The sequence below is a fragment of the Bos mutus genome, chromosome 28 (genome assembly GCF_027580195.1).
Source record: "Bos mutus isolate GX-2022 chromosome 28, NWIPB_WYAK_1.1, whole genome shotgun sequence".
NCBI lineage: Eukaryota > Metazoa > Chordata > Mammalia > Artiodactyla > Bovidae > Bos > Bos mutus.
This window is the reverse complement of record NC_091644.1, coordinates 26,932,260-26,957,912: the sequence shown is the minus strand read 5'-3', so window position 1 is coordinate 26,957,912 and position 25,653 is coordinate 26,932,260. Positions and strand designations below refer to the sequence as shown.

At 40.5% G+C, this 25,653-nt stretch overlaps 1 long non-coding RNA gene across 1 annotated transcript in view; it reads right to left on the bottom strand.

Annotated features, from left to right (window-relative positions):
- Positions 1-3,757: 3,757 nt before the first annotated feature.
- The window catches only part of LOC138986118 (uncharacterized), a 157,072-nt gene continuing 135,176 nt past the window's right edge, over positions 3,758-25,653 (bottom strand). Inside the window, exons 2-3 of the long non-coding RNA XR_011463012.1 lie at positions 11,078-11,203; positions 3,758-3,888 (exon numbers count right to left, since the gene is read on the bottom strand). This is a non-coding gene — a long non-coding RNA (uncharacterized lncRNA). The remainder of the gene's footprint in view (positions 3,889-11,077; positions 11,204-25,653) is intronic.

Below are 25,653 nucleotides of genomic sequence, written 5' to 3'. Positions count from 1 at the left end.
TACTGTGCTAAACAGCAAGTGAAAATTATGATTTCTGATCAGTTGACCCAGAGAAGTGGAGATTATTCTGAATTACTGGTTGGGCTCAGTGTAATCACAGGTGTACTCGGAAGTGAAACATGGAGGTAGGAGACTCAGTGTCAGAATGATTTGATAAGAGAAAGACTCGATCAGCCATTGCTGGCTTTGATGATGGAAGAGAGCCACAACCCAAGGAATTCAGGCAGCTAGAAGTGAGATGCTGGAAAAGGCAAGCAAGTGGCTTCTCCCTGAGAATATCCAGAAAGGAATGCAGTGTTCCTGACAGCTTGATTCTAGCCTAATGAGACCCATTTCAAACTTCTGACCCCCCAAATTATAAGAATAAGAATAAATTTGTGTTGTTTTAAGCCATGAAACTTTGTGTGATTTGTTACAGCAGCAATAAGAAAATAACATGGGGCCTAGAAGTCTATTAAACAGAAAAAAATCACATGGGTTTCAGTGCATGACCTTGACATCTGCTATTTTGGCTGCTCTGAGGTTTTATATCCACCACTCTCCCTCCCAATTATTTCCATGGTTGCTGGAAATCCAACCTACATCAGGATCAGAGGCTAAGTAGGGCATTTTTATTTTACAAGAATTAGCCCCTATGAATTAAGTTGCAAACATTGGGTCAAAGAGTGAAGTAGAAGGAAGCTGCAGAGACAAAGTATTTTTTTTTTTTTTACATTTTAATTCTTTTTTTTTTTTTTATTTTTAAACTTTACATAATTGTATTAGTTTTGCCAAATATCAAAATGAATCCATCACAGGTATAGACACAGTATTTTTGAAGTTTTTCGGAGAAATCACAAGGCTGGACTGTCTCCCCAGTTTGGAAGAAAGACCATCCAAGAGAAGGTCATGACCTGGGTGACAGCATCATGGTTTAATTAGCATCTGCACTGAGTCAGATAACCATCTCTGTCTTTAGGTAAAATCCCCTCTGTCTCTAAAATACTGGGTACTTCAAGAGCATGCAGTGCAAGGACTCCACATAGCAGAGTATTCTGGCAGTAGGGCTGGGAGATTAAATGGATTCTGCGCCACCAAAAGCGTTGGATCCAGACTGAATGACAGAGCACAAACTAAGTCAATAAAAACTCAGGTGCTCCTCAAGAATAGTTCACAAATAAGAATAAGGGAGGATCAGGGAAGAAGGACCTGCATTGGGCAGAGGGAACTTGCCTCTAAAATGCATCAAGAAATTTCCCCAGTGGTGTAAGTAAAGACTGCACTTAGATAATGTGTTGTAATAAATGTTGAATAAGAATCTGGAGCATGTTATCTCTGTATTCCTAATGTCTACCAAAGTGTCCTACTTGTAGTAAATACTCAATAAATTCTTGTTATAAGAATGAACAAATGCATGAATTTAGTAATCCTCTGTCATCTTTAAATCCCACTCCAGGGCTAGTAACAAAGACCTAATAAAAGTTTTCAATCTTAACATAAAAGACTAATATTTACATGAAGGCCTATTCAAGTTAACTTAGGATGTAAAAAAAGTATTAATATATTGGAATTCTTTTTATTCCAAGGGAGGGAAAAAATGGACTTTCTCTGAGCTATAAGCTTTGGGGTGACAGCTGAGAAAGAAAAGCAAAATGGTTAAAAGTAGAGGATAATAATTATAGAATAGTGTCATAATTTCCCACTCCAGTACTCTTGCCTGGAGGATCCCATGGACAGAGGAGCCTGGTAGGCTGCAGACCATGGGGTTGCGAAGCGTCAGACACGACTGAGCGACTTCACTTTCACGCACTGGAAAAGGAAATGGCAACCCATGCCAGTGTTCTTGCCTGGAGAATCCCAGGAACGGTGGAGCCTGGTGGGCTGCCGTCTATTGTGTCACACAGAGCTGGACACGACTGAAGCGACTTAGCAGCAGCAGTGTCATAATTTAAAATGTAGTTTTAATAACTTAATGCATGTATGGCATTTAAAGATTAGTATCTGATGTAAATGCCCTCAATAGATTATGACTATGATTTTACTCTTTAACATTTTTACATGCTCTCCAATAATTAAAAGGCAACGCTCAGAAAAAAATAACCCAAAACAGTATTAAATAAGGTCAAAGAATATATGGGTTTGTTAATTTATTAGAAAGAAAAGTAACTAATGGATGATGACAAGACTATCTTTACATGTATATACTGACATATAAGATATGGACAGTTACAAAAATGAGAGTATTGATTTAATATATTTTCTTGGCTGTGTTCATTACTTAAGGGATCACATAGTGAATCTACTACTAAAGTAAAGAATACTCTAAGTTTTGAACATGTTTTTTTTATATAAATAGGACACTTTAGGATAAATAAACCAAAGAAGAGGCTTAACTCAGGTCAAGAAACATGAGCACCAAGATGAAAGGTAACATACAGATCAGATACATAAGGAAATGCTGATTAAGCCATATCCTTAAGGCAATACAACTCACTTTCAAAGTACTTATTGGGGCATTTGAAGACTCATAAGGAACTGACAGCCACCCTTACCCAAAAGTAAGAAAAGATCAATCTTTCAAAAAAAGAAAATAAAAAACATAAACCAATTAAGAAAAGAAAACTCCCTCCCAATTAGAAGCTTTGATTCCATGTTTGCTGTGATGAAGGAGGAGAGCTGTCAGATCCATTCGCTGTCATCAAGAAAGTAACAGGATGGGTATAGACCCAAAGGTGTCAGTGTAGACTAACTAAATGATCTATATTGAATATGAATGACTGGGTAGCTTTCTCCTGTCTTGATTATCAAAGAAAGGTGGTAAATGTACAACTTTAAGACCACTGGGTCAGAGTTATTCCAGTACTTTCTTCTCTCCAAAGTCCCAGACATGTCAATAACCTGAGCCCTTTTTCTTGATAGAAATGTTAATACCGAGACCTAAATGATGCCATTTGGGGCTCAAATTGATTTTATAATTAACTGATGTGAGCACCATTTTCCAGCTCACATTTGTGGAAACTTACAAAGAAAAGAGTAGGTTCTTTTGTTTCTCAAAAAAAAAAAAAAAAAAACTTTTGGGCCCTTGGAAAAGAAGTTGCTGATATGGCAGCTTGTACGGGTTCACTGATAGTTATGCCAACCAACTGCACTTTGCTTGGTTGGTGCTTCTAGAGCGTTTAGTGAAAGGAGCAGCACAGACGCTGTGTATCTTGATTTCAGCAATGTTTGACAAGGTCTCTCATAATGAGCTTGTATTAACAGAAGTTGTGGCCCAGAAAGTAGAACAGCTGATGGACTGTTCTTTCAATGGCCAAGGAATGTTGAGTAGTGAGCTCACCAGGAGGGAGTCTCTCCTCTTAATGCTTCAAGGGAATATCATCTTAATATTTTTATAAAATATTCAGATGAAGCCTGGATTAGATACCCCAGCATGCTTAATACCATTGGGAAGAGTTATCCATTCATGATCGTGGTGGCAACCAGGCAAAGGGAAAAGAGGAGTCCCAGGGAGCATTATTATTAATAATTTGGGCCCTTGGGAGGTGTTTTCCAAATCTGCCTGCATATCAGAAACACCTGGGACCGTGTTGAAAAATATAAACACTCAAGGCATTGCGTCAGACCTGCTTAACTAGAATTTCAAGTGATAAAGTCCTGGCATTTGTATTTAAAAAAAAAAAAGACTACCAAGGAGATTCAGAGGCAATCAGTCCAACTCCCAACTTTCAGAACCACTGTATCAATGGTATTTAGTGAAAGTTTTTCCAGGGTCACAAACGGTCCCTACCTGGTAGTCTAGAGATCTTCATGGGCTTTTGAATTATGAGAAAATCCTTCCCTACACTCTGGTTCCATCCATCCTTGTCTCTTCCTCATGGGGCAGGGCAGGGGAGAGGAGGAGCACAGCACCTGGTAAAGAAAGCACAGGCTGATGTCAGCCAGATTTGGAGTCAAGCCTTGCTTCTGTGACCTACTGCCTGTGCAAGGGGGTCTATGCCTCCAATGCCTCATCTTAAATTGCAAGGATTTAGCGAGACACACATGTAAATTTCTGCCTGGTACATAGTTGTCAGTTAATGCCAGCTATTATTGTTAATAGATTGTTCAGCAAAGTCCTCAGTTCTGTTGATCTGAAGTCTGCACTTTTAGAAAAACATGCCTTTTTAAAATATTTATTTTTCTTTATTTATTTGGCTGTGCCAGGCCTTGGTTGCATCATGTAATATCTTTGATTTTCACTGCAGCATGTCAGATCTTTAGTTGCAGCATGTGAGATCTAGTTTCCCAAAAAGGAATCAAACCTGGGCTCCCTGGAATGGGAGCTTGGTCTAGCCACTGGACCACAAGGGAAGTCCCAGAACATGCCTTTTATGCAGCCCTGTCCAGAGAAGGGAAGAAGCCACCATATATTGACCATCAACTGTGCGCTGGGCACAAGGTCTGTCTCAGATCTAATCTGATTTCCTTCCTTGTCACCAAAACCCTCATTTTCGCACATGAGGAACTTGAGGCTCAGAGAGCTTAAATGACTTCCCCAAGTCACCCAGCTAGAAAGGGTCAGATACCAATAATTTGGCTAATAAACTTGCACTGAGGTTTCCCCATGGCACTTTTTTAATGGTTAATATAAGGAGTGGAGAAAGCGTTGCCTTTAAAAAAAATCTAAAGAAAGACATTTTGAAACTGCGAGGGAGGGGGGAAGTCACACCACCTACATTCTCCATTATCTGAACACTCAGCAATTAGCCAGAGGAAAAGCCCTACAAACAGGTGGTTATTGCTCACTGGCTTTCCCTGTTTTTCACACACATGCACACACACACACACCCCCCACAAAGATCCCTGGCCACTTTATTTAAAATTACAATATCTCCCCCATACCACTCTTATTTCTTCCCTTGCTTTATTTTTCTTCTTATTCCTTAATCACTATCTCACATATTGTCATTTTGGTTATTTATGTTCTTTACTGGGACTCTTCCCCCCTAGAGGGTTAGCTCCTTGAGGGAAGGAATTTTGTCTATTTTGTTTATTCCAACATACACATGCCTAGAACAGGGAGGCACACATTGACACTCTATAAATGTCTATGGCATGAATGAATGAAAATGGATGGATGGGTGAATGAATAAAAAGTCTTAAAGTATCAATCATAAGAGTTGAAAGTAATTATAATCTTTTTAAATAGCTGCATTGTTCTGGTTTTCTTTTTTTTTATTGTCACCCTGTTTATTTATTTATTTATTTAATTTTTTATTAATGTTTTTATTTTTTTAAATTTTATTTTATTTAACTTTACAATATTGTATTGGTTTTGCCATATATCAAAATGAATCTGCCACAGGTATACATGTGTTCCCCATCCTGAACCCTCCTCCCTCCTCCCTCCCCATACCATCCCTCTGGGTCATCCCAGTGCACCAGCCCCAAGCATCCAGTATCGTGCATCGAACCTGTACTGGCGACTCGTTTCATATACGATATTATACATATTTCAATGCCATTCTCCTGGCTTTCTGTTATAAATATGTATTATTTGTATAATAATAGTTTTCAAAAATGTTACTTCAATTGTCCAGGTTATTAATGATTTAAAGCTGAAGTGAGAACAAAGATAGGACTGGGGTTATCTTCTCGAGGCCAGATGTGATGGATATTTTCCACAGGCCCCTCAAATCCACACTCCATCCTTCCTCACTGTTCTATGCCCTGAGATGTTGACCTCTTTGAACTGCATCAACAGGCTCTGGACCTCTGGTTTCCAGCTGGGTAAAGAATGAGGCTGGGCTATTTGTCACCAGTCTCTCTGGTTGCTGCAGATGGACTGTGTCCCTCTACTTGGAGGCCCCAGTACATCAGGCACCTTCTCCTTACCCCTAATCTCTCTAGGTTCTATAACTGCTCCTACTCTTGTCTCCCTCAGGCCAAGGAATGTAACAGCTCACCATTTTGCATGACCTGAATGCATCGCTTCCTTTGCTGGATCATCTCAACTCTGCCCACACCTTTAAAATAGTGCCTTTATTAAATCTTCCTCAATTACCCAGTTAGGTATGCCACCAGTTCTTTATTGGATTTCTGACTGATAGAAAATGGGGATTGTGCTCACAGTTAGAAGAGCTGAATCCTAATACCAGTTTCACTACTGGTTTGCTCAAGGCTACCAACCACAGTTCCTTCATCTGAAAACTAAAAAAATTAGGGAAGACAACCTTCAACATTCTGTGATTCTTAAGCCCTTTGCATAGAGAACCAAGTAGTTACTTCCCCACTGGTTAGAAAGTGTTAACTTGATCCAGATTCTGAAAAGGACCAGTCTTCCAGGAACTTAGTCACAAGGGTTGTAGCTATACTGCTCATGATAAAGCCGAGCTCAGCAATTATAAAGCCAGAAAAATCCAGGCCCATCTTTGCCCTCACTACAGCTTAAAATCAGTAATTTCCTAGAAAATTGAGGCTACAATCTTTAAACTATTATTATACAAATAACACATATTTATAGTAGAAAAACAAGAATTTGCAGCTATATGAGGATATCAAGCCAGTCAATCCTAAAGAAAATCAATCCTGAATATTCATTGGAAGGACTAATGCTGAAGCTGAAGCTCCAATACTTTGGCCACCTGATGCAAAGAGCTGACTCATTGGAAAAGACCCTGATGTTGGGAAAGACTGATGGCAAAAGGAGAAGTGGATGGCAAAGGCTGAGATGGTTAGGTAGCATCACTGACTCAATGGACATGAATTTGAGCAAACTCTAGGGGATAGTGAAGGACAAAGGAGCTTGGTGTGCTGTAGTCCCTGGGGTCACAAAGAGATACAACTTAGCAGCTGAACAACAACAAAGAATTGATAATTACTTTCAACATTTGCAATTGACACCTTTCGAGATTTTTTCCTATTCATTCCTATTCCACAAATCCTATCCTATTCCAAATCATATCCTATTCCACAAATATTTACTGAATGCCAGTATATGCCTGGCTTCTAGGCATGTGCATAGTGTTGCATTATTGTGAAGTAGTTGTGTAGCCAAACCTGAGTTCTGGATGCTGCTTCGGTTCTCCTCTTTGCCTAAGTATAATATCTGAAGAACTATGTAATTCCTGTTTTTCGGGCAGTGGGTACACATGACACTTAAGTTCCCAGAAGGGTGAATTTCTTTTTGTCTTGGTCTGGTAGGACCAAGTTGAACCTTCCTGCCATTTGACTTAGCTTCCTTGTCTTAGACACAGCTTTTGCCAGAAAGCTTTCTCTATCACCAAACCAAAATTGTCGACAATAAAAACAAATGAGGAATAAAAAGACCCTTCCAGGAAGTGGGAATTATTTATCCAAATAACACTGGAGGTTTTGAAGTAGTATCTTTGAAAGTCAGAGTAGCTTCAAGGTAGTGAAAGCCTTCATCTAGTGTGACTAGAAAAGTAAACCTGCCCAAGCTGAAGAAGCCACACACACACTAGCTATGGACAGAAGTAGGATAGGGCTCTCTAACTCCTGTCTTCACTTCATCTCATCTTCACCAGTGAAGGACAGTTTTGTTTTATTTTGAAAAACACTACAACAACGTTATACTCTGAGAAGCAATAAGGTTAGCAAAAAGTGCATTTGTCTTTCTTATTGACAGTCTATTAATCTTTTGAAGACTATCAAAGACCTAGGCTTACTTTAATGAGAGCAGAAAAGAGCTAGCATGGTCCCACAAGGATGAAATCAGGACTGATCATCACTTCATTTCGACCATTCAAGGCTTCTCAGAGGGCAAATATAGTCACTGCTGGAAAGGTGTCTGTAACATAATAATGGTTCGTGAAATTTTGTTAATAAATTAATGAGTGAATAAATTATTCTTAGTTCAGTTTAGTTTAGTCATTCAGTCGTGTCCGACTCTTTGCGACCCCATGAACCGCAGCATGCCAGGCCTCCCTGTCCATTACCAACTCCTGGAGTTTACACAAACTCATGCCCATTGAGTCGGTGATGCCATCCAACCATCTCATCCTCTGTCGTCCCTTTCTCCTCCTGCCCTCAATCCTACCCAGCATCAGGGTCTTTTCCAATGAGTAAACTCTTTGCGTGAGGTGGTCAAAGTATTGGAGTTTCAGCCTCAGCATCAGTCCTTCCAATGAACACCCAGGACTGATCTCCTTTAGGATGGACTGGTTGGATCTCCTTGCAGTCCAAGGGACTCTCAAGAGTCTTCTCCAATACCACAGTTCAAAAACATCAATTCTTCGGCGCTCGGCTTTCTTTACAACTTTCACATCCATACACGACTACTGGAAAAACCATAGCCTTGACTAGAGGGACCTTTGTTGGAAAGTAATTTCTCTGCTTTTTAATACGCTGTCTAGGTTGGTCATAACTTTCCTCCTAAGGAGTAAGTGTCTTTTAATTTCATGGCTGCAATCACCATCTGCAGTATTTTGGAGCCCAAAAAAATAAAGTCTGACACTGTTTCCACTGTTTCCCCATCTATTTCCCATGAAGTGGTGGGACCGGATGCCATGATCTTTGTTTTCTGAATGTTGAGGTTTAAGTCAATTTTTTCACTCTCCTCTTTCACTTTCATCAAGAGGCTCTTTAGTTCTTCACTTTCTGCCATAAGGGTGGTGTCATCTGCATATCTGAGGTTATTGATATTTCTCCCAGCAATCTTGATTCCAGCTTGTGCTTCTTCCAGCCCAGCGTTTCTCATGATGTACTCTGCATGTAAGTTAAATAGGCAGGGTGACAATATACAGCCTTGACATACTCCTTTCCCTATTTGGAACCAGTCTGTTGTTCCATGTCCAGTTCTAACTGTTGCTTCCTGACCTGCATACAGATTTCTCAAGAGGCAGGTCAGGTGGTCTGGTATTCCCATCTCTTTCAGAATTTTCCACAGCTGATTGTGATCCACACAGTCAAAGGCTTTGGCATAGTCAATAAAGCAGAAATAGATATTTTTTTGGAACTCTCTTGCATTTTCGATGATCCAGCATATGTTGGCAATTTGATCTCTGGTTCCTCTGCCTTTTCTAAACCCAGCTTGAACATCTGGAAGTTCATGGTTCATGTACTGTTGAAGCCTGGCTTGGAGAATTTTGAGCATTACTAGCATGTGAGATAAGTGCAATTGTGTGGTAGTTTGAGCATTCTTTGGGACTGAAATAAAAACTAACCTTTTCCAGTCCTGTGGCCACTGTTGAGTTTTCCAAATTTGCTGACATATTGAGTGCAGCACTTTCACAGCATCATCTTTTAGGCTTTGAAATAGTTCAGCTGGAATTCCATTACCTCCATGAGCTTTGTTTGTAGTGATGCTTCCTAAGGCCCACTTGACTTCACATTCCAGGATGTCTGGCTCTAGGTGAGAGATCACACCATTGTGATTATCTCTGGGTCATGAAGATCTTTTTTGTACAGTTCTTCTGTGTATTCTTGCCACCTCTTCTTAATATCTTCTGCTTCTCTTAGGTCCATACATTTTCTGTCCTTTATTGAGCCCATCTTTGCATGAAATGTTCCCTTGTTATCTCTAATTTTCTTGAAGAGATCTCTAGTCTTTCCTATTCTGTTGTTTTCCTCTATTTCTTTGCATTGATTGCTGAGGAAGGCTTTTTTATCTCTCCTTGCTATTCTTTGGAACTCTGCATTCAGATGGTATATCTTTCTTTTTCTCCTTTGTTTTTTGTTTCTCTTCTTTTCACAGCTATTTGTAAGGCCTCCTCAGATAGCCGTTTTGTTTTTTTGCATTTTTTTTTCTTGGGGATGGTCTTGCTCCCTGTATCCTATACAATGTTATGAACCTCCATCCATAGTTCATTAGGCACTCTATCAAATCTAGTCCCTTAAACCTATTTCTCACTTCCACTGTATAATCATAAGGGATTTGATTTAGGTCATACCTGAATCACCTAGTGGTTTTCCCCACTTTCTTCAACTTAAGTCTGGATTTGGCAATAAGGAGTTCATGATCCGAGCCACAGTCAGCTCCCGATCTTGTTTTTGCTGACTGTATAGAGCTTCTTCACCTTTGGCTGCAAAGAATATAATCAATCTGGTTTTGGTGTTGACCATCTGGTGATGTCCATGTACAGAGTCTTGTCTTATGTTGTTGGAAGAGGGTGTTTGCTATGACCAGTGTGTTCTCTTGACAAAACTCTATTAGTCTTTGCCCTGCTTCATTCTGTACTCCAAGGCAAAATTTGCCTGTTACTCTAGGTATTTCTTGACTTCCTACTTTTGTATTACAATCTCCTATAATGAAAAGGACATCTTTTTTGGGTGTTAGTTCTAAAAGGTCTTGTAGGTCTTCATAGAACTGTTCAACTTCAGCTTCTTCAGCATTCCTGGTCAGGGCATAGACTTGGATTACTGTGATATTGAACGGTTTGCCTTGGAAATGAACACAGGTCATTCTGTTGTTTTTGAGATTGCATCTAAGTACTGCATTTCGGACTCTCTTGTTGACTATGATGGCTACTCCATTTCTTCTAAGGGATTCCTGCCCACAGTAGTAGATGAAATGGTCATCTGAGTTAAATTCCCCCATTCTAGTTCATTTTAGTTTGCTGATTCCTAGAATGTCAACGTTCACTCTTGCCATCTCCTGTTTGACCACTTCCAATTTGCCTTGATTCATGGACCTGACATTCCAGGTTCCTATGCAATATTTCTCCTTATAGCATTGGACCCTGCTTCTATCACCAGTCACATCCACAGCTGGGTGCTGTTTTTGCTTTGGCTCCATCCCTTCATTCTTTCTGGAGTTATTTCTCCACTGATCTCCAGTAGCATATTGGGCACCTACCAACCTGGGGAGTTCATCTTTCAGTGTCCTATCTTTTTTCTTTTTCATACTGTTCATGGGGTTTTCAAAGCAAGAATAGTGAAGTGGTTTGCCATTCCCTTTTCCAGTGGACCACATTTGGTCAGACCTCTCCAGCATGACCTGTCCTTCTAGGGTGGCCCCACATGGCATGGCTTAATTTTATTGAGTTAGACAAGGCTGTGGTCCATGTGATCAGACTGGTTAGTTGTCTGTGATTATGGTTTCTGTCTTCCCTCTGACGCCCTCTCTCAGCACCTACCCTCTCACTTGGGTTTCTCTTACCTCTCTTCACGGCTGCTCCAGCAAAGCACAGCTGCTGCTCCTGACCTTGGACGTGGGGTAGCTCCTCTGGGCAGATCCTGCACCACACAGCTGCTGCTCCTGCGCCACGCAGCCATATTTTAACATCTAGTATTTAACAATATTTGACATTTATCAACAATGTTTTGAATTTATGGGGTATAAACAGAATGGGAAAGAAACAGGAGAAGGTGAAGGAGAAGGGGAGTCCTGGAGTACAAGTCGGACTTCACAGAACACAGGACAACTTGCTCGGTCTTGTGCCAGATTCACCTGTAAAGTGGGATGACAGTAACTGCCCATACGTCTGTTGTGAGTTTTATTTATTTACTTATTTTGGCTGTGCTGGGCCTTTGTTGCAACATGTGAGACCTTTAGTTCCATCCTGTGGGATCTAGTTTCCTGAAAAGGTTTAGACCAGGGCCCCCTGCATTGGGAGCATGAAATCTTAGCCACTGGACAACAAGGTAAGTGTTGTGAGTTTTAAATGAGTTAATTATGTAAAATGCTTATAACAGGACCTGGCACATGGTAAATTATCAATAAACATTAGCTATTACCCACCACTCCTCCCCCTTCTCCTCCTCCTTCTCTCCATACACTCAAGGAAATTTCCTGATCTGCCCCCTAGAAATTTTGTCCTCCTGCTGGTAATCTACTGTGTCTGTGGACTCTTCTACATATTACAGGATATACTGATGGTGTTTCACAATATCTACATTACAGACATTTGAAAATTTTAAATAAACTTGATACTGAAATAAGCTTCACTTGACAATGATCCCATCTCAGACATTCCTCTCAGGCCAAATATTGTCACTGAGCAAAGAGAACAGTGAAGCAACATGGCCACAGTCAATCTGGTGACTGAAGAGGTTTAGGTTCTTACTCTCATTCATTCAACAGATATTTATTAAATGGCAGGAACACCAGAAAGGAACTAGACATTGATCTTGTCTTAAAGAAGCTTCCATCAGAGGATAGTAAAAAATCAGACAGAGATTGTCAATATGGGTAGAAAATGATGTGGGCCACAGAGAAGCACAGCTAGATTGCTATGGACCTCTAGTGTCAGGAGAGGCTGGCTTCTGTTGGGGACTCAAGAAAAGAGAGTGCCATTCACACAGATACATGTCACCAATGCCTGCCGTGCGTAGTGACTCAAACCATCCTAAAACAGTTACCTTGAGCATAAGGATCTGATCTTTGCCTAGGCAGTTTTGCTCTCTAGAATTGTAGTGCAGGCCAAGTATGTCATGCCATATACCTTTATACCAGCCATCCTACCACCAGCACCACAAATCTCCCAGCCACTGCAGAATGCATCCAGAACTGGATCTTGAATGTTCCCATTGCATGCCCCTTGTTCTTCAGGGTCCATGGGTGGCAGCAGGCCAGTCCTCAAAGGAGAGCTCACCAACAGCATGGGCATCACAAATTTGACACAAGGGACCTCTGAAGTCATGAATGTGTTCTGCCTGTGTTTAAAACTGTGGCCCTTGGCATTGTGTATACTCAGTCAATGGTAGTAATCAGTCAGTGGCTTTAACCAGCTCAATTAAAACAAAACCTCAATAACTGACTAGGCAACTGCAAAGGTTAATGAAGCTTCACTTTGGTCAACACACTGAAACTTCTATGAATGGCATCAGCTAGAATTGTGCTGAGTGTAATCTGTTCACCAAAACTTGGAGGGCCTGACTAAGAAAGCCACAGGGCTTTAACAGCTTGACTTACCAGGCAAAAGAACAAACATTTTTAGATAAAACATACTGCAAAGAAATAATGAAATTTGTTTCAGGTTTTAAGCATGCCAATTGCAAAGATGTATATATGTGGTTTTGTGCACATCTTTCCAAGTTGCATCTTTGTCAATGTAATATCATCTTACATTGGTAAATGATTGTGTGATTTGGGTAACACTTTAGTCTCTTACAAGATGATATTCTGGAAAGGTCAGCACTGTGCCAACTCACTCACAACCTCTTCTGAGGGGATCCACCCTGCCCACACTTCCTGCCAAAGGGGCAGGCCCAGGAAGCCATGCTTAATACTCAGAGCCCTGCCTCCTCTGTCCACAAATGATTGGCTGTAGCTCAGGCACCAGTACACAAACCATAGACTGGTCAGGGAGTTCTAGTTTGCCCTTGAAGATGGGACCAATCAGATTCTCTCTTAGGGCCCTGAGCATGAAGAAAAATAGCCATCATTTAGTGCTAGGACCAGATGAAGTGGATATATAGCATGTTACTTAATCATAGAAATCAAAGATCCATGAACTCCTGCTGCTGAAGGCCTGGGAGCCTTCTTGAATCTAGAGTCAACTTTGAGCTCCAGGCTCTTTGAGGCCAACATTTAATACAGTTCTGGTTCTTGGATTTCCACATTCCTTCATCATCTTAAAATAAAGTGATGTAATACAATATGCTAAAGCCCTTCATCTTGAGTTGGCTTAAATGGCTATCTGTTCTTGCAAGTAAAATAGCCAAACCAAAACCAATGGGAAATTAAAACTGGGTCCCAAATGAATGCTCAGGCCACAAGGCCTTCTAAAGAAATCTCAAGAAGAAAGGCAAACTGACAATGTCTTAGCCATTACTGGGAAGGCAATAGAAACCAAAAAAAGAAAAAAGGGAACTGAAAGCCTTTAAAGACGATTTGGAAAGTTTGTGTGTGTATGCCACCTTAATGTGTATGCAGTGACTTGTAGAAGCAGCACCATGAATGGAGAAGACATAGTCTTACTGAGTTCTCTCTCATGAGCGAAACCAACCAAACTTAAAATAGATGATGAATGACTGCTGGTTATGAGACATGCTAAATGCACAGGAATCACAAATGATTGAAGCCAATTCACAAGAAAAACAGGACAATAATATTTGACGCAGCCTCAAAAGCAGGTGCTTGGTTTAGGGTGTGTCTATATGGCCCTCGTTTTTGTTTCCACTCAACTTTGGAAACTAAATGACACTGCTGTCTATTTTAAAATGGAAATGTATTGGTTCATATAGACTGTGTCTAAATAAAAGGCAGTTTCCACATAGCTCCTCAGTGGTAGCATTTCTTGTCCAAAGATATTTCATGGTTTGGGATTCAATATAATTTAGCCACTGTCTAAATATTCCAATTGATTTAGAAAGTGAATTATTATCATTTTTTATCTATGAAGACATTCCACTAGTTAAAAAAATAAACTACTTGTGAACTGAAGTTTTCACTACTTGAACGTGCTTTTCTATACCTGTATTAAATAAATTGTGTCTTCTTTCCTGGGGGAAGCAATGTGGGGAAGTAGCTAACTGATGGACTTTGGAAACAGATCAGCCTGAGTTCAAATCCAGGTTCAGTGATTTTCTTTTTTTTTTTCTTTTTTCCTAGTCTTGTGACCTTGGGCAAGTTAGTCCTGCAGTTTCTTTATCTGTCAGATAAGTATGATGATAATAATAGTACAAACTTTACAGGATGTACAAATTAAATGAATTAAGATAGATAAAGTGCTTAAACCCATGCCTGGTAGTTTATTTTCTATAAATAATCTAAAAATGTTTACTACTATTATGTGTCCAACTTTCACCAAACTCAGAAAATAAGTCATTGAGTGCATGCAAATATTGTCCTAGGAATGTACTTTTGTAATCTTGTTTAAAATTCACAATTGGAGGGTAGAAATTACTATCCCAATTTTATAGAAGTAGAATAAACCTCATTCACTGATTTGCTAAAGGTTGCCTGGTAATATATGGTAGAGCCAGTATCTGTGAATTTACATGTTAATCCAATCCACATGTTTTTTTTATTGAGTACTGGTTACACACTGGGAACTTCCTAGGTGGCACTGGTGGTTAAAAAAAAAAAAAAAAAAAAAAACCTGCCTGGCAATGAAGGAGACAGAAGAGACCTGGGTTCAATTCCTAGGCTGGGAAGATCCCCTGGAGGAGGAAATGGCAACTCACTCCAGTATTCTTGCCTGGAGAATCTCATGGACAGAGGAGCCTGGCTGGGGTACAGTCCATAGGGTCACAAAGAGTCGGGACATGACTGAAGCAAACCCCTTGCCTGGGTGCTGAAATATAGACAGGCATCAAGCAGACATAAATCCTTGCCTTCATGGAGCTAACCTTCAGTTAGAGGAGACAATCAAAAATGGGAAGAGGGGAGGAAGCAGGACTGTGTGTTTGTTGCAGGGTGGATGCAGTTCAGGATGCAGTTCAGAATGCAGTTGTGGATATAACAGATAACCAGGGAAGGTCTCACTGAAGAGAGGATGTTTGAGGAAAGGCCTAAGAGAAGAAAGGAAACCATGGAGTAGCTAAAGGGGAAGCTTCTGGGCAGCATAAAGAGTATGTGCAAAGTCTCTGAGGCAGGAGTGTGTCTGGTATGTTCCAGGAACAGCAAAAGGTGACTGAAAGAGGAAAAAAAGAGGAAACAACAGGCAATGTATCTGCCTGCTAAAGCAGGAGATGCAGGGGACACGGGTTTGATCCCTAGGTTAGGAAGATCCCCTGGAGAAGGGAATAGCAACCCACTCCAGTATTCTTGCCTGGAAAATCCCATGGACAGAGGAGCCTGGCAGGCTACAGTCCAGGGGCCCACAAAGAGTTGGACATCACTGAGAGCAAAAGCAATGATAGGAGATGAGGTAGAAGAGGGGAGGGCTTGACTGATATTGATATTTGCTTAAGAGACCCCCTCATCTCAACCATGTTTACATTAACTAGGGTTTTGCCTCCACAAAGGCAGCATATATTAAGAGGCCACTGATGGAAGAGTCCCCCCTTAGGAAAGGACGTCTCCATCCTGTAGAGAGGAAAACCCAGGCCTTGTGTTAGTAGTCAGGTAGTTCGTCAGAACTGAAACTACATAACCAGCATGCCCCCGCCCAATCCCTCCACTGGCTGGAAGCAACCATGACGATGGTGCTCAGAGCCCTTGCAGAGGTGTGCTGTGGTCTCTCTGAGCTCATCACAGCACCTTCCTATGCAAGAGTTTCAATTCAAGGTCATTTTTGGTTCCTTTTCAGTAGCAGACTCAACCAGATCTATTCATGTATAGGAACAGTGCAAACACATTAATAGCCAGACCCCAGTGGGAGTTTTATTTTCCATTTCCTCCTCCCCCATATTTATTTGTTTCTTCATCTCCTCTGTGCAGTAAAGGTGACCTTGCATGACATTTTCAGATGAAACTTACAAAGGTAGGGGGAGAATGGGAGGATGTTACCCTGTGTTGGAACTACTTCTTCCCCAAACCCTTTCAGGCTCTGGAGTTGAGCTGCCTGGGTTCAAATCTGTATCACCACTCTGAAAGCTTAGCCAAAATATTCAAACTCAAAGAACCTTAGTTTCCCTATATTTAAATTGGGGGTGATGATGATAGCTGCTTAGTTAGGCTTATAGTGGGAATTAAATAAAATCATTTAATGCTATTTTAGAATTTAGTTATAATAGGAGGCTTGCCTCCCATTCCTGGAATGTTTTTCATTGCAACGAGAAGGATTTTTCAGGACACTAAGAGGCAGGTGTCCAAATGGATGTGGTTGTCTCTGCAGTTTCACTCAAAGCGTGTCACATATTTGCCACATGCTTCCATCTCTCTGATGAAAGTTCTATTCTTCCCCGACTGGTGGTTCCAGCCCCCCTAAGCCGATAAGCCTCTTGAGTTCTTAGAAGCAGACAGAGGTAGGCATAGCCCTCTCTGTGGTCTAGGCGAGTAACTGGTCCACTGCTTCCAATGGGCAAGGTGGTCTAACTACTTACTACCTCCCCTGGGGCCAACTCTGAGCTTTTCTTACCTTATACAGGGCACTAAGGGAAATTTTTGCAAATTCTCCCATAGAAAATTAAACAACATAGAAGAGTCCTTCAAGGGAAAGCAAGAAGGTTTTGGCAAGAGAATCTTCGGGGATAAAGTTCTTCCTCCTACAGTATAATTTGAGTGAGTGAATGAAGTCACTCAGTCGTGTCCGACTCTTTGCGACCCCGTGGACTGTAGCCCACCAGGCTCCTCCGTCCATGGGATTTTCCAGGCAAGAATACTGGAGTGGGTTGCCATTCCTTCTCCAACAGTATAATTTATCTTTGGGGAAAAAGGCACACAGAATTTGGTGGATATTATTTAATGGTCACAGCTTATTAGCCCTATGTGTTCCTACAAAAAGGAAAAAAATAACTACTTAGTTATGTCAGAAAATCTTCCACACTGATATTATAGCAAACAGTAAATATTACTACTGGCCTTTAGTATATATCAGAGGGTAAATGACCTGTTAGCTACAGTGCTTTATAGGAATGGCCAAAGCAATCATCTTAGGATCAATATAATTGAAAAAAATGTGTCCTAGAATGCTTCTGTAGCTCAATGATTTAAACAAACAGAATAACATTTTCTTATTGGCTTAGATGACAAGTTTTGAATTAACTTAATATGGTTCCTGACTAAGCTTCAATAGACAGACTCCCTTTAGAGAACAATTTTAAGTTGCTTGGAACTATCATCCCACTGGCTTAGTATCAAATTATTAAATGATATTGACACAAATCCCTGAATGCAATTAATAAAAAGCCATAGGAAGGATTTTATACAAGTAAGAAGCTTGGAGCTACATGGATAATTACCCCTAACTTATCTCAGTTTTGAATTCAGATTGAGATATGCCAGAATTTTTTGAAGAATACACCACAGACCAAAAGAGCCAGTTTAAAGATAGAAACCCACAAGTTCTACTCTTCATTCTATCCCCAAAGACATGTCCACCAAAAGATGAACCTGGAGGAATCAGTCTCCCTGACTTAAGACTATACTACAAGTATAGTCTTATAGTCTTGTATCTTATAGTATATACTACAAGTATATACTATACTACAAAGCTACAGTCATCAAAACAGTATGATACTGGCAAAAAAATAGAAATTAGATCAATGGAACAGGATTAAAAACCCAAAAATAAGACCATGCACCTATGGTCAATTAATCTATGACAAAGGAGGAAACATTACACAATGTTGGAAAGACGGTCTCTTCAACAAGTGATGCTGGGAAAAACTGGACAGTCTAATATCGTCACTAGATCATTCTTTAACTCCACACATAAAAATATGCTCAAAATGGATTAAAGACCTAAATGTGAGACCAGACACTGTAAAACTCCTAGAGGAAAACATAAGCAAAACACTCCCTGGCATAAGTCACAGCAATATCTTTCTTGATCCATCTCCCAGAATAAAGGGCATAAAAACAAAAACAAACAAATGGGACCAACTTAAACTCAAAAGCTTTTGCACAGCAAAGGAAACAATAAACAAAATGAAAAGACAATCCACAGATTAGGAGAAAATATTTGTAAATAATGTGACCAATAAGAGATTAGTCTCCAAAATTTACAAACAGCTTATGATGTTTAACAGCATCAAAACAAACAACCCACTCAAAAAATGGGCAGGAGACCTAAATAGACATTTCGTCAAAGAGACAAACAGATGGCTAATAAGCACATGAAATTATGTTCAACATTGCTAATTACTAGAGAAATGCAAACCAAAACTATAATGTGATATCACCTCACACCAGCCAGAATGGCTATCACCGAAAAATTCACAAACAATAAATGCTGGCAAGGTGTGGAGAGGCTGTAATTGTGACCTGTAAATTTACACTGTAAACTGGTACAGCCACTATGTAGAACAGTACAGAGTTTCCTTAAAAACTAAAAATAGAGCTACTGTATGACCCTGCAATCCCACTCTTGGGCATATATCCAGAGAAAAACATAATCTGAAAGGATACATGGATCCCAATGTTCATTGCAGCACAGTTTACAATACCCAAGACATGGAAGCAACCTAAATGTCCATCAGCAGAGGAATAAAGAAGATGTGGTACATATATACAATGGAATATTACTCAATCATTAAAAAGAATGAAATAATGCCACTTGCAACAATATGGATGGATCTAGAGAGTGCTGAACTGAGTGAAGTAAGTCAGAGAAGAAGAAATATCATATGACATCGCTTATATGTGGAATCTAAAAAGAAATGATATAGTTGAACTTACTTATAAAACAGAGACTCACAGGCTTAGAGAACAAACTTATGGTTGCCAGGGGAAAGGATAGTTAGGGATTTGGGGATGGACATGTACATACTGATACATTTAAAATGGATAACCAACAAGGACCTACTATGTAGCACATGGAACTCTGCTCAATGTTATGTGGCAGCCTGGAGGAGAGAGGGGTTTGAGGGGACAATGGATCTACGTGTATGTATGGCTGAGTCCCTTCACTGTTCACCGGAAAATTTCACAATGTTGTTAATAGGCTATACTCCAGTAAAAAATAAAAGTTCAATAAAATAAAATATTGAAAAAAAGAATGTATCACAGACCAAAGGAACCTGGTTTAAAGACAGAAACCCAACAGTTCCACTCCTTGTTCTGTACCCAAAGACATGTCCACCAAAAGACATGTGCATGAATATTCATAGCAGCTTTATTCATAATAGTCTAAAGTTGAAAACAACTGAATATCAGACAATGGTAGAATGGATCAATTGTAACATATATATACACACATATATATATTATATGTGTATATACATATATACACACACATATATGTATTCAATGAAATACTACTCAACAATTAAACATATAATTTAAAAAAATATTTTATTTATTCTTTATTTGATTGTACCAGGTCTTAGTTGTGGCATGTGGGATCTAATTCACAGACCAGGATCAAACCCGGCCCCCTGCAATGGACCACAATCTTAGCCACTAGACCACCAAGGAAGTCATTACAGATAAAAATATATATATATATATATATATATATACACATATATATCTATATATGTATATATATATATATATATATATATATATATATATATATATACTACACACACAGTAACATGATTGAATACCAAAACATGTTGAGAAAAAGAAGCCAGACAAAAACATACCAACTGTATGATTTCCCTGACATAAAATTTTGAAGCAGACAAAACTAATCTTTGATGATATAAATTAGAAGAGTGATTAACCTGGCCAAGTTGGGGAAGGGGAAGAAGGGGGGTTATAGATTCAGAAGGGTACAAAGGAGCCTACTGGATGCTGGGATATTCTGGATCTTCATCTGGGTGGTGGTTCCATGAGTGTATACTTATGAAAATCTCACCATCTGCACATGTAGTATTTGTGCAGTTTACTCTGTGTAAGTTATATCTCAGTTTAAAAAAGAAAAAAGAAACAAAATTAAAAAGAGCCAAACAGGATCTGTATTATCTTGGTGGCTTTTGTAAGACTCTGAGATCACAAGCTCAAGACCATGACCTTGTGGAAGAGAACATGCGAATCACATGCAGACAGATTTATCCCAGTATACTACTTTATATTCATTCATCATGAACCAGCACTGAGACCTCTGCATTAGGGGCAGCGCGCTAGCTGCTGGTAGTGCAGCAGGGAACGAGACTATTGTGCTCCCACTCTGTGAGAGGAGACAACACTCAGAAAGAAACTATACACAGAATTCTATAATTTTGAAACGTGACAGACTATAAGAAGAAAACCATAGAAGAGCTCTTCTATGAGAAAGATAAGAAGTGGGCCTGATTTTGTTCCATTGGAAAAGCTTCCTAGAGGAAATTACATACAAACAAAGATGTGAAAGTTGAGTAGAAGTCAGAAGAATGGGGGTGAGGGGAGGGAAGGGGAGAGGGACAGGGAGGACAGAGAAGAGGAGGGGAGGGGAGGAGGGATGAAGGAAAGATGGACAAAGGCCTTGAATTCAGGGATCCAAGATTCTGGGAGACTTCTAGCAAGGCTAAAGTGTAATAAGCTGGGGGGAGAAGATGGAAATTAAGTTGATGGGTGAGGGGTAGACTGGGGCCAGGATGTGGAGTGCTTTCCAGGCTAAGATTAGGATTTAGATCAGATGACAAGTATAATTTAAAGAATCAATGAGTTTTAAGGATTTAAAATAAATTTTGATTTGCACTTTGATCACTGGTTTCTAAGAAGAGTATAAACTAAAAAGAAATAAGAATAGAGTCAAAAGAACCAGGTAAAACTATTGAAATAACCTAGGAAATAGAGGACAACTTGAATTGGAACAGTGGCAATGGAAGTGGAGAGAGGTATCAATAGATGGAAATGAACCAGTTTTTCCAAACTTACTTATCTTCTGGTCTTCTGGTGACCTTTCTCTCTTCTAAAACACACACACACACACACTCATAGTAGACTCTTAACACTCACCCACTAGATCCTGACTGTGAAGGTACTGCAATAATGGTGATGAAGACACAGTACGCAGAACTTAAGAATTCCAATGTATAACTTACCTCGAGAAAAGGAAATCAGGAGTAAATGCTAACGTTTACTCAGCATCACCTATGTGCCAGGCATTGTGCTAGGTACTTTCATATATGTTGGCTTGTATACTGCAATGGAATATTTGTATTCCCCCAAAATTCATAATCTCCAATGTGATGGTATTAGGTGATGGGGCCTCTGGGAGGTGATTGGGTCATGAAAGTGGAGTTATGAATGGGATTAGTTCCCTTATACAGGAGACCCTCCACCATGTTGACAGCACAGCAAGAAGATGGTTGTCTATGAACTAGGAAGCAGATTCTCAACCAGCCTACAGGACTGTGCATATAAATTTATGTTGTTTATAAGCCACTCACTCAGTCTAAGATACTTTTGTTATAGCGGCCTGAACAGACTAAGGTATAGCCTGTACTGGGTATTATTATTACTCCTATTTTAATAGGCAAGAAAACTGCACTGTGAAGAAGTCAAATAACTATCTTATTGCAGTCTCACAGCTGTTTTAAATGGCAGAGATGATAGGATTTGATAGGATATGATTCCAGAAACCATGTTATTTCCACTATACTCAGCAGATGACCCTTTTATCAAAAATGTATGTCATTTTAATGACATCAGGAAAGCTAATCCAAAGAAATGACTCCCTAATGGTGAAATTTTGGACTTTAAAACACCTGGATGAAGACATCAGTCTTCAGAGCCTCTGGGAACACAGCACTCACTATAGGCAACCCCTTCTGGTCTGACTGTGACGAGTCCCAAGCCCAGCTCTCTGCACAAGATCATATGCACCAGTGACATCTGAGAGCAACCACAAAGGGGTGGAGGTGCCCCACAGCCTCCAAAAGCAGTGACAGCAAAGCTGAGTTCAGCTCAACTTTGCATGGGCAGATACAGCCTTGAATAACTCCAAGGTATCTTACATTGAGTTTCACTACAAGTCCGATCTGATTTAGCTCCTGCCTCCAGAAACAACACCAGACTGTGGCAAGGGAAAGAGAAAGGGTGTGAGAGGCTCACCAATCCTGCTTTGATGGTGACTTTGCCCAATCACCAGGAACAAATTTCTTTGGGGCAGCCATGTGATCAGAGAGCCTGGGGGAAAGGGCTGTAGGACCTTGGATTTGATCAGAGGAGCAGAGCTGCTGTGAGTGATGCAGAAATAAAGATTTGTTATAAAGATTACACTTTGCACAGCTGTGGGAGCTGGTGGACTCAGCAGCAGGCAGGCTGTTGTCTCTGCATCCGGTGGGGAGCTGAAGTCGCTGTGAGTCAGCAGCTTTGATAATCAGGAAGGAATGCAGCACCTAAAGTGGGGCAAGCAACATAAACTGGAAGCGTGGGAAACACTAGAACCAATGAGCAAAGGGCCAGAAACCATGGTTGTCTCTTATTACCTCCAAATTAGACAACACAGGGGACCTGCAAAAGCTGGCACCTTCTCCATGGAACTGCAAACACAGCAAGCTTGCAGCTCAGAGAATCTGAAGGAGGAGACTGTGTGGGAGCCGAAGGAACTGCAGGCCCAGGTGCTGCTCCATGCCAGTAGGATGAGCCATTAGATCAACATGAGCTAAGGTGGCTTCCCTGGCACCCTACACCAATCTGCAGAGTTGTGGCTACTTCACTTCTGACTTCCCCATCTCAAGAAAATTCCTCTGTGGCCAGCCCTGACCTGGTTCCATACAGGGAAGAGGATTCTGGGAAATACTATCATTTTAGCTAAGTCAACACAGTTCAAAGCCTCATCAAGGGGAGAACTCTAGAGACAAGTAATTAGATAAACTAAAGGTTTTATGATATGTGTGGAATGGAAAAGTAATTCCTGTGAAAACCAATGGTGCAATCCTGGCCAGGTCCTTCCACAAGACATACTTAAAATTCAGACTTGGAATGGGTTAGAATCAATTAAAAAACTATTCATGAGTGCTGCTGATGTGCAAGGCACTGCCCTCAGTATCACCATTTACTCTTGTTTTATACATTCATATATGTTTGCCACTTTAAGAAGTATTTCAAACATACCTGAATGTATAAAGTAAGAGTGAATGCCCTACATGGCTTGACGCTGCAATATATACAAAACTGTGTGCATATATTAAAAAAATAGTCCCTCATGTTGATTATAAGCATTAAAAGAGATCATGTATGTGAGGCACTAGCACAGAACAAGTACTCAGTGAATGGAAATGGCAGTCATTTTTATTTTATCACCTTCATCATCATCCTCGTCATCAACATCACTGTTCCTTTTTAGACCCAGAGCCTCTCTGAGTAAGCATGTGACGTTAGCACCACAGACCCACTAATAGTCAAAATACATGTGAGTGTCCAACCCCTTAATGATCAGCAGTTTGAAAAAGCTAACTTCCTCCAGGTACTTATTTGTTCATTCAATAAATAGTGAATCTTAACCCTACTGTGCAAGACACATGTAACCCAAACATGATATATCATTCTTAAATGATAAGTGCAAACAGTGCCCTCAGGAGTTGAAATTCAGGTCAACAAATATGTTCTGGGACTTCATAGAGGGTTTGGCAGGAGAGAAATACCACTGTGGTTCACAGTGGTCAAGGTGTCATAGAGCAAGTAGCATCGGGGTTCATTGTGACAAATAGGTGGTGTTCACACAATTAGGCAGGAGAGCTAGCTCCTAAAGCTGGGTCCAAGGTGAGCACTGGATTGGAGGCTGCAAAACCCCTGGTATGGTCAGAAGGGAGTGAGGAGAGAAGAGGGTTTGTCAGGAATCAGTAGGTCAAGAAGCAGATTGTGTATTGCTTTGAGTGCCATGATCAGGAATCCAGATTCTGTCTGGTAGGCAGCAGAGAGTTAGTGAAGCCCATACAGAGAAGGGGCACAACCAAAGCCAAATTTCAGGAAAACTAGCACAGTGAGTCTATGGACGGTACTAAATTGGAAGAGACTGTAGAAAGGAAGGCCAATTGGAAATCTTGGGACAGAAATTCAGGAAGTACAGAGAGGTCTGAACTGAGACAATGAGAGTACAAAGAGGAATGAAAGAAGTATTCAAAAGAAAGAAGCACTAGTTCATGGTAGCTGCTTGTACATAAGGAGCAAACAGAGACGCTAAGGATGAGCCAAGGTTCCAAGCCTAGGCAGTATGAAGAAAAACAAGAAAGCTGTGGGCAAGGAGTGAAAAAGAGAAAAGAGGCTGTGATCCACGTGGCGATTCAGTGAGCACCACTAAAGACACAGGACCAGGAGGAGAGGCTAGAGGTAAAGGTCTTGGATAAGCTCCCTGTATGCTCCCTGAGAACAGAGTGGATGAACATGAGAGAAGGACTGACCGAACTCGGGGAGCACCTAAACTCAGGGAGTGACAAGGAGTACCAGAGAAAGCACAGGCAGGAACCTAGCCTCCTAAATCTAAAGAAAGCATCCATTTCCCATTTGCTGATGGGAAATAGCAAAGACCTCCAAATCTCAATAATCCTTCAAGATACAAAGATGCTCATTTCTATAAGAGAAGAATCATTTTGCAGACCTGCCCAATGGCTGAAGACAAGAGACAACGTAGTCTATCTGAGAGAACAGAAACAGTCATTCACTCATAAAAAGGAGATAGTGTCCACATTTTGGTCAGGATGGCTACAGTCAGGGGCCCTCAGGAATAAGATGGCACATTCAAAGGGCCGAAAAGTAGTGAAGAAGAGACTGTTTATAGAGACAAGGCATTAGGATCAGTCACAGTGGTAACTGTTATCCTCCTCAACCTAGAGAGGAGGAGAGGTGTTACCTGGAGTCCAGTGAGGGCTAAAGGAGTGGAAGAGATGTCCAGTCAGAGCTGTGGCTGTAGGGGAACAGAGCTACTACTGAACATTTAATGGCCAAGGAGAGAGCAAGAGGCATAAATACCCCCAATCTTTCTCCCCTCCTACCTTCTCATTTCTGACTCCTCATCGGTCAAACTCAAACCAAAGCCACAAGATAAGGAAGGTCTAGTTAATGCAACCTGTAGCATTCAATCTCCCAGAACACAGAGCAGAACAGAAAAGGGTAGAAGACAGCTCTTGGGGAGAAAATGGAGAATCATTAGAACATTTTTGCCCATTATAGTTGCTTAATTAAATATTATCTGCTGAGCAGAAGTAGAAATAATTACTTTTATCATTAATAATACACATTTGTACATTTTCTGCTTCATAAAATGTTTTCACATAGGTTATCCCTTTTGAGCCACACAGTATCCCTGTGAA